Source organism: Solanum verrucosum, unplaced genomic scaffold (genome assembly GCF_900185275.1).
Source record: "Solanum verrucosum unplaced genomic scaffold, falcon-dt-bn FXZP01000088.1, whole genome shotgun sequence".
Classification (NCBI taxonomy): domain Eukaryota; kingdom Viridiplantae; phylum Streptophyta; class Magnoliopsida; order Solanales; family Solanaceae; genus Solanum; species Solanum verrucosum.
In genome coordinates this window covers 1-14,285 of record NW_026020077.1, presented here as the reverse complement: position 1 = coordinate 14,285, position 14,285 = coordinate 1, and the positions used below count along the sequence as shown (strand labels likewise).

The following is a 14,285-nucleotide window of genomic DNA, read 5'->3' as shown; positions in this document are numbered from 1 at the left end:
ATACCTTAAGAAGAACATTCTCACAAGCTTGAAATGCCATGTCTCTTACCTTATGGTCTGCATATTTCTTCTGTCTACTCTAGGATGCTAAAAGTTTATCTTGAATACTCCTCACCTTATCTTGAGCATTCTTCACTAAATCAACCCCCACGTTCACCACTCCCCCCCCCCCCCCCCCGCCCTCATATTTTCTCAAAAATATTTTTCATTCATAAATCAAACACTAAAAAATCTTTTTCGTAAAATATTTTCTACTCACCAACCAAACATGAGAAAATAAGTCAAAAATCTAGTTTTCCAGGAAAACATTTTTAGGAAAACATTTTCCTTCATACCAAACCCACCCTAATAGTTTGAATCTTTTATTTATTTTCCTTTCTAAAATTTGTAACGCCTTTCTAAGTCGTTTGGATAGATAAAAAATAATTTTGTACCTATAATTTTAATTTTTTAATTATTTAGACTCTACAAAATATATATATATTATATATATATATATACTTGTAGATTTCAAAATTAAACTACATAGCTTTTTACTTGTTTACAATAAATTACTCTAATTTAGTTATGGATAGTCTCTAATGGTCCCGTTGGTACATTAGAACATATCCATTATTGGCCTGTAACACTGCAACTGCAACTAGAGTTGATGATAAGAATGGAAAATTTTGGATTATATTTGAATTACGCACTGTAATGTTGATTGACTGTAATATTTCTAACAAGACTTTCTTCATATCCGTACATAAACTCGAGACCTCTGATTAAGGATGGACTAGTCACAGAACTACACCACAACTTATGTTGGTCGTTCATTCAATATTAGTTGATCACATTATAAAAATAGTTATCTTAACTTTTTTGTCAATTTATAAAATCAAAAGAGAATTAATTAAATTTTTTCTCATTTTAACTTTACAATTGTTTTTTTTAGAAAGTGTAAACAAGTTTGTAAAGTTTTTTTTTTTTTAAAAAAAAGAACAAAATAACAAGAGTGTAAATTATTATTTTAAAAAAATAAACAAATGGAGCAAATTTTTTACAATTTAAAACCTGGACCTATAGTATACCAATAGCCGCCTCCTAATCATAAACAAAATAGGAATTCAAGACCCAAGTACGAAAAAGGTATGAAAATGTATTCTAATTAGGAAAAATTACCTAAATACACATCTTATTTTATCATAATCTCTAAAATTTCCTTCATTTGAAAAGATTTCAAAAATCCATCTTGGATACATCACTTTCCTCTCGCGATACATCCCTATTCCCCTCTCTGATACATCCCTTCCCTCTCGGATACATCCCTCCCTCTCGGATACATTGCTCCCGTATGTATCTATATGTCCTATCCCCTCTCAGATACATCCTCCCTTATGTATGTAGATGTCCTATCCCCAACCCATCTAACTATAGCCATGGTTAAAAGCCGCATTGTTGTTATGAGATCAAAAGTACTTATTTTGAAAAATTAAGATGTTTAACAAATCATATCTTCACAAGCCATTCGTTCAACGATAGGATCTGGTGGATACAGTCGAAGTGATTCTTTAATAACCATGTTTAACAGCATCCAAATTTTACAAACAAATAATGTTAGACTACTTTTATAATCAAAGCATATAAGTTCATCTTTAATCATTTGTTAATGCCTTAATTTTGCTTTCCCCCCTCAAATTTATCGAAACAAACTCTCTACAGCTATTAGTATTAAACTTGAAAATTACACATTTTCATTTTTTTTATACGCTGGTAGTGCTGAAAGATGAAGTATAAATTGCTTTATTTTGTGTGATATGAGCTGCATTCACCTGTTTCCTTTCATCATTATGGCGATTAGCAACTTGACTAATATATTTTAGTATGCGTTTGATCATGAAAATTAAATATATTTATATTCACTTCATCCTCTTTTAGTTGTATGACTTTTTTTTTAGAGTTAAACGATAAGAACTTTGACTAACATTTTACGATATATTTTTTCATCATATTAATATGCAAAAAATTGTAATTTATAGTACTTTTCGTATATCTTTCAAATATATATCTAACTTTTAAATTTAAAATATCTTTAATGCAATCTAATTTAAATTGGAAAATAATTCAAAATGATTTTTAAAAAGTGCAGCATAACAACTAAAAGGGGAAGGAGGGAGTATTATTTTAAAATTTTAAAATTTTAAAATTGGAGTTAGAGTTGTATTTGATTAAGATCGGATATGATCACTTTTTTAAAGAATTATTTTGAACGTACCTACCTTCTTAATAATAATGACTTTAGGTAATGAACAGAAAATTGTATGACCATCCATGAAATTTACACTGTTAACATCTACCAACCTTACCTTTTAATTATTTGTTAAAATAGCAAGTCTCTATACTAATTATTACTATTATATGTCTCACACATTCAAGGACAAAATAGATATTATTCATGTAACAAAAACGTGTAAATGAAGCCATAAGTAGGCTCTATAAATTGGACATAGATTAATAGCAACCATAATACAGGACATAATGCTTACAAGTTAAGGTATTGTCCTAGTCAATATATGTGTCCAACATATGCCAATTTGTTTGTAATATAAATGCTTATGAATAAAAAAAGCTAGATTATTTATTTATTAATTTCTGCTTCCAAACAATCGATTTAACACTCAAGTCTGATTAAGTATCTTTCAATTTAAATTATAAGATTTATAATCGTATGAAACAAACTTGAATCATCAATTTATCAAAATAACAAAAAATTTAACAAACTCATTTAATATTATTTTAATTTTATTGAATGCACATATGATTGAAGTGTGTAAAAATTGACTAAAACTTCAGTTATATGTGTTTGAAGTGCATTTTTTTTATTTTGCCCAATTATTCTTTGAGTTTCAACACTCAATTTACTCAAATTCAAAACTAAGTTCTATATATCATATAACGCAAACCCTATCCTTCAATTATTAATTTGTCAAAAAAAAAAAAATCTAAAAAAAATCATTTTGCATAATAGTGATTTGCCATTATTTTTAAGATCCATTCTTGATTGGTACCAAAATAATTAATGGTATAAATCTCGATCGTACTTCAGTGGCATATTTTACTTGTGGGATAATTCCATGCCAGCTAGCACATTAATATCAATTTTTGGAATTGTTAGTCTGTTATTTATATTCAGTGGTGAATATAAATTATTAAAATCAAGCAAAAGAAATATTATTTAATTAAAATTATGTAAAATGAACCACAAATTCAAACACATATATTGGATTCGTATATGCATCATATATGGATAAATTTTACCCTTAATAATTATGTACAGGAGTATGGTAAGTAAAATTAGGTGTTGCAACTTAATTTTATTAGTGCAATAACCTCATGAATGGTTCTCCACCGAATGTTAAGTTTCAAGAGTCCTTTAAGCACAATGGACAATATTCTCAAGTAATATTTAGTATATGTTATTCAGTGTAACACATATTATGTATATATTTTTGTTGATCATAAAAAAAAAAATAGTGTTAGAGTGATTTAATATTGAAGCTTGATATTAGGTATTTAAAATGAATAAAACTTATTTGAGGTGTCTAAGGCGGTAGTAGGTATTCATTTTTTGTTTGCCAAAAATGCCCTTAGCAGCTCTATAAATTGGACATAAACTCATAGCAAGCAAAACACACAAAGAAAGATGAAGTCGATTAATATTTTGAGTTTCCTCGTGCTTTCAAGTACCCTCTCTTTGGTTGCCTTTGCTCAATCTTTCAGTTCTGAGAATCCAATTGTCCTCCCCACAACTTGTCATGATGATGATAATCTAGTACTCCCTGAAGTTTATGACCAAGATGGCAATCCGCTGAGGATTGGTGAGAGGTACATTATTAAGAATCCTCTCCTCGGGGGCGGAGCCGTATACTTGGACAATATTGGAAACCTTCAATGCCCAAACGCCGTGTTGCAGCACATGTCCATTCCCCAATTTTGGGAAAAGGCACGCCCGTCATGTTCGTTCGTAAGCCGGATGATGGTGATGTGGTGCGTGTAATGACTGTTGTTTATATCAAATTCTTTCCTAAAATAACAAGCTTATTGTGTGTTAACGAAACTGTTTGGAAAGTTAATGATGAAGCGTTGGTGGTAACTGGTGGTAAGGTAGGAAATGAAAACGACATCTTCAAGATTATGGAAACTGACTTGGTGACACCAGAAGGTTCCAAAGAATACAGGTTACTGCATTGTCCCGCTCATCTTGGGTGCAAAAATATCGACGTCAACTTTAAAGATGGATATCCTCGTCTGACGATTGTCGATGACGATAAGAAATTTACTCCATTTGTGTTCATCAAGGCGTAGAATGCTAATTAGCTGGCTAGCTTGCAGCTTTCTAAATAAAGTGGGGATATATCCTTCTATCGCTCCATATAATTTAAATTAATGTATGCTTATCAATAAATAAACAAGCTAGCAATCCTTCTTCATTCAAAAATGCATAAATGTCTTCAGTTTGTGGTTTATTTTTAAGTTAGGGTTACTTTTGTTTTTGTTGTTAATCAACGACGTCTCAATATAGTTACTTGTTACACAATTAATACAAGGAAATCACATCATCATATATATAAGGGAAAAAAGCCTACAAGTTTAGATGATCGAGTAGGAAATTAAATGATCTGCCCAAAGTAATATTGGGATGAGACGAGCTAGGGTGTGTTTGGTATGAACGGAAAATGTTTTCCAATTTCTCATGTTTGGTTGGGTTAAATGTTTTAGAAAATATTTTTCAAATCAGCTCATTTTCCTCAAATTTAAGGAAAATGACTTTTCTTTAAAAATTTGGGAAAACATTTTCCAAAAGCCTACTCCATCCTTCAATATTTTTTTTCTTACCCTACCTCGCGCCCGTAATCGACCCTCCCCATAAAAAAATAAATTAATAATTTTAATTTTTTTAAAAAATTTCAAATATTTTTTTTACCTCTACCACTAAACAGTCCCCCTCCCCCGTCCTCTCTCTCAAACAAATAAAATTAAAAAAATTAAAATTAATGGTGGAAAATATTTCAAATTTCAAGATTTTTTTACCTCACCCAATCCCCCCTACCCCACAAAAAAGAATTGTTTTGAAAAATATTTCAAAATTTTACTTTTACCCCCACCTCATACCCTGATCCCATCCCCCCCCCAATTTTTTTTTAAGAAAATGTTTTTAAAAAAATATTTCAAATTTTTTAAAAAAATCATTTTTCAACCCCCCACCACCCTCGTCAAACTTTTTTTTTAAAAAAAAACATACTCCCAAATAGTTGAAAAATTCTTCTTCTTGATTTCACCCTTCTTTCCACTAGTTTCTAGTAGGCCTGACCATATTTTGGTTAAAATCGAACTAAATTATTTTTCAATTTCAATTTCAATTTTTGATTTTTTAGATCAATTTCGATTTTGAATTTTCAAATTTCACTTTTTTGATTTGGTTTTTGGTTTTTAAATAATTAAATTTGATTAACCGAAAAATCTGTTTCGATTGTGAAAAGTTTAGGAACTTTAAAAGGTTTGCTGGTTTTGGACAAAAGTGTTTGATAGTTTTACTGAATTTTCAATATATCAAATAACTTGTTTTTGCTTTTGGACAAAAGTGTTTGATAGTTTTGCTGAATTTTCAATATATCAAATAACTTGTTTTTGCTTTTGGACAAAAGTGTTTGATAGTTTTGCTGAATTTTCAATATATCAAATAACTGATTTTTGCTTCACATATTTTTTGTGTGTATAGAAATAAAACCCTTTCTTAAAAAAATAAAATTGATCCAATTTAGAAAAGTTTACTGATGAATGATGATAAGAAAAGGGCCCAATATGATTATATTCAAGCCGAAAATCGAATCAAAATAAACTGAATTGAAATCGTGAAAATCAAATTGAATCGAATTTGTTTTAATTCGATTTCGGTTAACATTCTCACCAATCGAAAATCGAAAAATCTAACAGGTCGAACACCCAGGCCAGATTATTATAACATTTTCCATTGCCGTATTTTAAATTAATCGCATGAAATATATCACCTCCTTTTAGTTATATTAATGAGTCTCTAGTGGAACAAATTGAACAGCTTTGAGGTTTTATTGAGACTTATTTAAAACTTATCTACATAATAAACGCTAACTGGAAATATACATAAATTTCTTTAAATTTAGACTGAAAGTATATCATACGATTTAACACTTCATCATTTGTTCATATATATGTTCAATTTTAACAAGTCTAAATTAAATTTACTCCAAATTTTAGGAGATGTCGTACATTAACTCTACCACTACTATATATTATATGTTCAACTAATCATCCTACTCCATTAACACGTTTTAGATATGGCTAGTCTCATGGTCCCGTCGGCACATTAAAATATATCCATTATTGGCCTGCAACAGTGCAACTGCAACTAGAATTGGTGATAAGAATGGAAAATTTGGGATTAAATCTGGATCGCGCACTACAAAATTTATTGGTGGTAGTACTCCTAACAAGATTTTTTTCATACCTAGAGCTTAAACTCGAGACCTATGATTAATAGTGGACCAATCCCAGCACTGTATCACAATTCATGTTGGTCATTCATTCAATATTAGTTGATCATATTATAAAAATAATTATCTCAAATTTTTTGTCAATTTATAAAATCAAAAGAGAATTAATTTTTTTCCCCTCATTTTAACCTTACAATTATTTTTCTAAAAAAAAAATGTAAACGTAATTTTTTTTCAAAAAAATAAAATAATAAGAGGGTAAAATATTTTTTTAAAAAAAATAAACAACTAATATGGAGCAAAGTTTTTACAATTTAAAACCTAAACCATAGTATACCAATAGCCGCCTCCTAATCATAAACAAATACGCAAAGGAACTTGAGACCCAAGTTCGAAAAATGTATGAAAATTAATGTATGCTTATCAATAAATAAACAAGCTAGCAATCCTTCTTCATTCAAAAATACATAAATGTCTTCAGTTTGTGGTTTATTTTTAAGTTAGGATTACTTTTGTTTTTGTTGTTAATCAACGTCGTCTCGATATAGTTACTTGATACACAATTAATACAAGGAAATCACATCATCATATATATATAAGGGAAAAAAACCTACAAGTTTAGATGATCGAGTAGGAAATTAAATGATCTGCCCAAAGTAATATTGGGATGAGACGAGCTAGGAGTTTAGATACTAAATAGTAGTAATGAATTATAATATTGATAACATAACTCTAACCATTTTTTTGTTGAATATAGAAGACATTTATGTATTTTTGAAGATTGTACATTCAATTGAATCTAATAATTGAAGAGTTGTTGTGATTTATATGAGAAGGTTGCATATCAAATTTGGAGCAATTCGAAGTTGATTTGGACCAAAGGTGGAAAAAACTTGGCCACCATTTATCTTCAAAGGTGGATATAAATTATTCAAACATTGTCAATCAGAAAATAAGTTGAGACTATGGGTGTGTTTAGCATGAACGGAAAATGTTTTTCAATTTTCTCATGTTTGGTTGGGTTAAATGTTTTAGAAAATATTTTTCAAATCAGCTCATTTTCCTCAAATTTAAGGAAAATGACTTTCCTTTAAAAATTAGGGAAAACATTTTCTAAAAGCCTACTCCATTCTTCAATATTTTTTTTCTTACCCTACCTCGCACCCGTAATCGACCCTCCCCATAAAAAAATAATGTTTTTACCCCTACCACAAAACAGTCCCCCCCCCCCCTCGCCCAAACAAATAAAATTAAAAAATTAAAAATTAATTGTGAAAAATATTTCAAATTTCAAGATTTTTTTTTTACTTCACCCAACCCCCTCCCCCACAAAAAAGAATTGTCTTGAAAATATTTCAAAATATTACTTTTTACCCCACCGTATGCCCTGACCCCCTCCCCCCTGCAGTTTTTTTGAAGAAAAATGTTTTTGAAAAAATATTATAAATTTTTTTAAAAATTCATTTTTCAACCCCGCGCCACCCTTGTCAAACTTTTTTTAAAAAAAAAAAATCACCCCCAAATATTTGAAAAATTCTTCTTCTTGATTTCATCCTTCTTTCCACTAGTTTCTAGTAGACCTGACCATATTTTGGTTAAAGTCGAAAAAATCAATCGAACTAAATTATTTTTCAATTTCGGTTTCAGTTTTTGATTTTTTAGATCAATTTCGATTTTGAATTTTAAAATTTCACGTTTTTATTTGATTTTCGGTTTTTGAATAATTAAATTTGATTAACCGAAAAATCTGCTTCGATTGTGGAAAGTTTAGGAACTCTAAAAGGTTTGCTGGTTTTGGACAAAAGTGTTTGATAGTTTTGCTGAATTTTCAATATAGAGTATCAAATAACTTATTTTTGCTTTTGGACAAAAGTGTTTGATAGTTTTGCTGAATTTTCAATATATCAAATAACTTATTTTTGCTTCACATATTTTTTGTGTGTATAGAAATAAAACCCTTTCTTAAAAAAAATAAAATTGATCCAATTTAGATAAGTTTACTGATGAATGATGATAAGAAAAGGGCCCAAGATTTTGAATCAAAATTGTGAAAATCGAAAAATCGAACCGGCTGAACGCCCAGCCCTAGTTTCAAGTCAGATTATTATAATATTTTCCATCGTCGTATTTTAAATTAATCGCATGAAATATATCACTCCTTTTAGTTATATTCATGAGTCTCTAGTGGAACAAATTGAATAGATTTGAAGTTTTATTGAGGCTTATTTAAAACTTATCTACATAATAAACACTAATTAAAAATATACATAAATTTCTTTAAATTTAGACTGAAAGTATATCATAGGATTTAACACTTCATCATTTGTTCATATATATGTTCAATTTTAACAAGTCTAAACTAAATTTACTCCAAATTTTAGGAGATGTCGTACATTAACTCTACCATTACTATATATTATATGTTCAACTAATCATCCTACTCCATTAACACGTTTTAGATATGGCTAGTCTCATGGTCCCGTCGGCACATTAAAATATACTCCCTCCATTTCACAAAAAGTGACCTGGTTTGACTTGGCACAAAATTTTAGAAAATAAAGAAGACTTTTGAATCTTGTGGTCCTAAATTAAAGTTATGTCAAATGTACTAAATTGCCTTTCAATCTTGTGGTTTTAAACATGTCACGTGGAAAACTGAAATTAAAATGTTACCAAAAAAAGAAAGAGATCATTCTTTTTGAAACAGACTAAAAAGGAAAGGAGGTCATTCTTTTTTTAAACGGATGGAGTATCCATTATTGGCCTGCAACAGTGCAACTGCAACTAGAGTTGGTGATAAGAATGGAAAATTTGGGATTAAATTTGGATCACGTACTGCAAAATTTATTGGTGATAGTACTCCCAACAAGACTTTTTCCATACCTAGGGGCTTAAACTCGAGACCTATGATTAATGATGGACCAATCCCAGCACTGCATCACAATTCATGTTGGTCATTCATTCAATATTAGTTGATCATATTATAAAAATAATTATCTCAATTTTTTTTGTCAATTTATAAAATCAAAAGAGAATTAATTTTTTTTCTCATTTTAACCTTACAATTTTTTTTTTAAAAAAAAGGTGCAAACCAATTTGTAATATTACTTTTAAAATGAAAATAATAAGAGGTAAATTATTTAATAAAAATAATATAGAGCAAAGTTTTACAATTTAAAACCTAAACCTATATTATACCAATTGCCTCCTAATCATAAACAAATTCACAAAGGAACTCGAGAGCAAGTTGTTGTAGTACTTCTATGAAATTTATATAAATATTGTATGAAAGTTATACAAAATATTATGGTAATTATATTAAATTTTCATAAATCAGCATGAACCTTACATAATATTTAATACATAAATCTTAAGCAAAACTTTACACTTTTTGAGTAAAAATTTCATACGTGTTTCAAAAAAAAAAAAGAAAAAAAAAGACACTTCTGCTATGTTTGGTAAATGAAAATTCCGTGCTACGTTTTGTAAATATGAGTCTAGTTTTATGTCTCTGTTAAATTTATATCTGGTTTAATTGTTTTTGCAAATTTATCCATTTTGAGATCAATTTAAGATGTATACAACAACTGAAATTTGATTTCAGATATTTTTATCTGAAGTGTGGCTTTGCAAAGGTCAAACATTAAATATTTTTATGTGATGAATTTGACAACAGCACGCCGGTGATGTTTATCACTATGCAACTTGGAAGTCATTATGTGTTTGAAAACCAAGACGTTAGCATAATGTTCTCAACTACAACTTCTAATCTATGTGTTAACGAAACTGTTTGGAAAGCTGGTGATTACATGCTAGGGCCAGTGCATCCACCACCTAGCTAGGTTCGTTATAACTGGTGGTACCTTAGGACCTAATACCTTAAAGAATTGGTTCAAAATTGAGAAATATGAGACCTCATTCTTACAAGTTAATAAGGTATTGTCTTAGTCAATTTATGTGTCCAACATGCCAATTTGATTGAACCAAATAAGGGGATACGCCCGTCTGGCTCTCAATAACAAGCCTTATCCATTTGCCTTCACCAAAGTAAACAATATTAATATTGATGCATAGTTAGTTTAAGAAATAATTATTTAGATATTCTTTAGTTTACTATATTACGAATCTTACAAGATTTTGATGTATCCAGTTATATTTATCTCGAGATACATGAAATTAAAATTATGTATAATTTTCTAAATACACTATATCTAAGTAAATTTACATTTATATGAAATAGATAAACAAATCCCGTGCGTCATGCTCTCAATTAATGAAAGAATGGAGATTTTTTTTTTTTAATAAGAGAATGGAATTTTGTCATTGTACTTCATTGACACGTTTTAGTTATGGGATACTCTCACGAGTCCCGTATATGCATTATTTGTGGTTGTCGTTAGCCTCTTGTCAGTATATAATTAAAAATAAAATATGAAAATAGAACCTGCTAAATATTTTTTAGGTCAAGGAGATATATGTGGAGCCATAAATATTACTATATTCCGTACGAAAAGATTTTCTTTTATGTTTTGGTACGACGTGCTCATGGGACCAATTACTATTCATATTAAGTTATCCAATTTAGGCTCTACAATACAACATTACAATGTATATATAGTTAACAAAGAGCCTATTTAATTTAGCTTTTGACTTATGATGCATAAATAAAAATTCTTAAGTTATAGTTTATTTATAAGTTAGAATATGTTTGAATAACTTATTTTAAGTTCTTTCAAAAAAAAAAAAAAAATCAGGATGGTATCATATTAAAGTTACAAAATTTCGAGTTTCAAGACTATCCACAATTCATTAACTTTCTTAGCTATAAAAATTAATGTTACAAAGTTACTTCTCAACTTTATTACTATATATATACTATGACTTCTAAATCAAAAGTCATAAATTAGAAAATGTTTGAATTGACTTATTTTAAATTTTTACTTTTAAATCAAAAAAGTATTACAAAATTTTAGCTATGAATTTAAAATCTTGTCATGGCTAATATCCTATGAATTTAAAAGCTAGTCATGGCTAATATCTAGTAATAGCTACAAAAGTTCAAACTTACGACTATCCACAAATTCATAAAATTTCTTAACTACAAAAATTAAATTGACAATGTTAATTTTTCAACTTTTTTACTAATATCAATCCCCTCTCATATACATCCTATCCACTCTCGAATACATTCCTCCCCTTTGAATACATCCCTTCAATTAAGTAATGTATCATTCGCAATCCGTGAACTATGTATCTACATATTTTCTGATATATTCGAGATCCTATAAATTTAAATATTTTTTGTAATTTGAAAAAGAGTAGAGATATGATGTAATTAGTTCTTAATACTATGAGATTTATGTAAATTTTACTCATTTAATTTGTCAAATTGTCTTGTCACCGCTAGTACATTTCACTCTTTCTTATATTTTTAGCTGATTGTTAAAAAAATATTAGAATGACTCAAATTTAAAAGAATAGAAGTGTTCAATAGGTACAAGTCTGGATTTAAATGTCTAAATGAATTAAGGGGATAATTTTAAGAGAATTAATTAAGCCAAAAATAATAGTACAGGCTTTATACTAGGGTACTTATTTTCTTTAAATCATTATAATTTATAAATGAAATTATGTCACTAACCTAAAAGGTGGCGGTGGGTAGCTATTTTTTGTTTGTCAAAAATGCCCTTAGCAGCTGTATAAATTGGAGATAGATTAATCATTAATAGCAAGCAAAATAGATATAGATTTATCCATAAAAACAATGTCTACCTCTTTGTAAGGGCTCTAAGGTCGCCGGAATAAATTTTCTTATCTGCATCTTCTCCGGTAACAATATTATAATAGTAAATTAAGGGCAAAGGCAATACTTGTCTATTTAAGTTTTTTATTTTAATAAAAAATTGGTAGACATTTTGTCTAGTGGTATAATTTTATTTTTTTTTAAAATAGAAACATAGTGTTTGATTTTTTTGTAATAATTTTTGCATAATTTAGAAAGGTAATTCGTTCGATCCTTGTTAAATTTTAAATAAAATAGATCAAAATAAACTAAATTAACATAAGGGCTCATTAATTCACCCAACCTATCACCAACATGGGTTGTGGTGCAATGGTGAGACCGTTTCACCCTTAATCAGAGATCTTGGGTTCGAGCTCTGGATATGGAGAAAATTTTGTTGGGAGCGCTATCCCCAAATGGTCCTACGGTGGGTGATCCAGATTTAATCGACGCTCCTATGTTCGTACGCGTACATGTATGTTTATAGGATGAAAGGGGTGTATTTAAGTTCAGTTAGTTAAGTAGATGAATATTTTTAAGGCTATCAATAATTTGAGTACGGAATTAATAATTCACACCCAATTCAAAATGTTTACAATATTTCTGTCTAAAACATCAAAACTAAGAGTCATTGCTTAACAATACAAATAAATAAATATGTAGACATCTTAATTCAGATAGGTGTTGTTGTTAGGTGACCATTGCATATTGTGGTCCATAAATGCTTGAGTTTAAAAAGCTACCCCTTTCGTCATAATTTATATCGTGGTTGATTACACATAAAAAAAATTGAGTAATATTTTTTCAATTTATGGTGCAGAAATAATAAATTTAGATATGTGATTATAAATTATCTCATTACAGATATATGAAAATTTTAAAATTTAATTATATTTAAATATAAAATATAAGTTTATAGTCAAATTAAAAGAAAAAAAAAAAGACAAAGGGTGTGTTCGGTACGAAAAAAATTGTAAGTCAATCTAGATTATATATTTAACTCGAATAATTCCAACTTTTAGAAAGACTAAATTAATTGAATTAAAATAACTCACCCAAACTTCATGAAATGCAAGGAAACTCCTCTTTTTCTTCTTCTCCTTCTCGTTGCTTATTAATTTGTGGTTGGAATTATATATGTAATGTTCCATTGAATTTATATTGTTATCCTTTATGATTTGGTTTCATTTGGTTGAAAAAATTGTTGGATCTTATTGAGCTTAAGAAAAATTGTGGAAGATCGACGGTATCTATTTATTTTTGAAGGTTTACAAAGAATCTAATAATTGAAAAATTGTTGTGATTTATATGAGAAGGTTGTATATCAAATTTGGCGTAATTAGAAGTTGATTCGGACCGATTTTGAAACAAAAAAATGTATTGGTTAAATTTTTACACAACAAATTATAACAATCTGTCAAAATTTTATATTTCCTCGATTTTAATTTGTTTGACCTACTTTTCTAGTCTATTAAAAAATGACCCTTTCCAGCAAATCCTTAATTAAAGTTTTCCATGTGACATGTTTAAAACAACAAAGATTAAAGGACATTTTGATACATTCGACATTTTTTTTTAGATCAACAAATTCAAAACATTTTCTTTTTATTTTTAAACTTTGGCGTCAACGAAACGAAGGACCTAACAAATTCCAACAACTTGTCAAGATTATGATCAAATTCCTGGCGATTTTTACCTAGTAAAAACAACCTTAACACTTTTAGAGTCTTCCTCTCCACCTTCTCATTATTTGGTTTCAATTGGTTGAAGAAATTGAGCTTTAAATGTTGAGGATCAAAGATAAAGTAAATCTATTTATTTTTGAAGATTTACGTTGAAGCATTGATCATACTGGTGAAATTTTCACACAATAAATTATAATAATCTATCAAAAATTTATAACCAATTCTGACAAATTATCGAGACTAGATTATGATCAAATTTCAAAGAATAATCCATATCATAGTTTTAGTTCAGATATCCACAAAAATAAT

At 28.7% G+C, this 14,285-nt stretch overlaps 2 pseudogenes across 1 annotated transcript; one reads left to right on the top strand and one right to left on the bottom strand.

The window, feature by feature from the left end:
- LOC125824102 (uncharacterized) overlaps nt 1–40 on the bottom strand; it is a 3,067-nt pseudogene extending 3,027 nt beyond the window's left edge.
- A 3,642-nt stretch (nt 41–3,682) lies between these two features.
- LOC125824072 (cysteine protease inhibitor 1-like) lies at nt 3,683–4,477 on the top strand (annotated as a pseudogene). Its single transcript, XR_007442752.1, has one exon. The product of XR_007442752.1 is annotated as a cysteine protease inhibitor 1-like (transcript).
- Nucleotides 4,478–14,285: the final 9,808 nt, after the last annotated feature.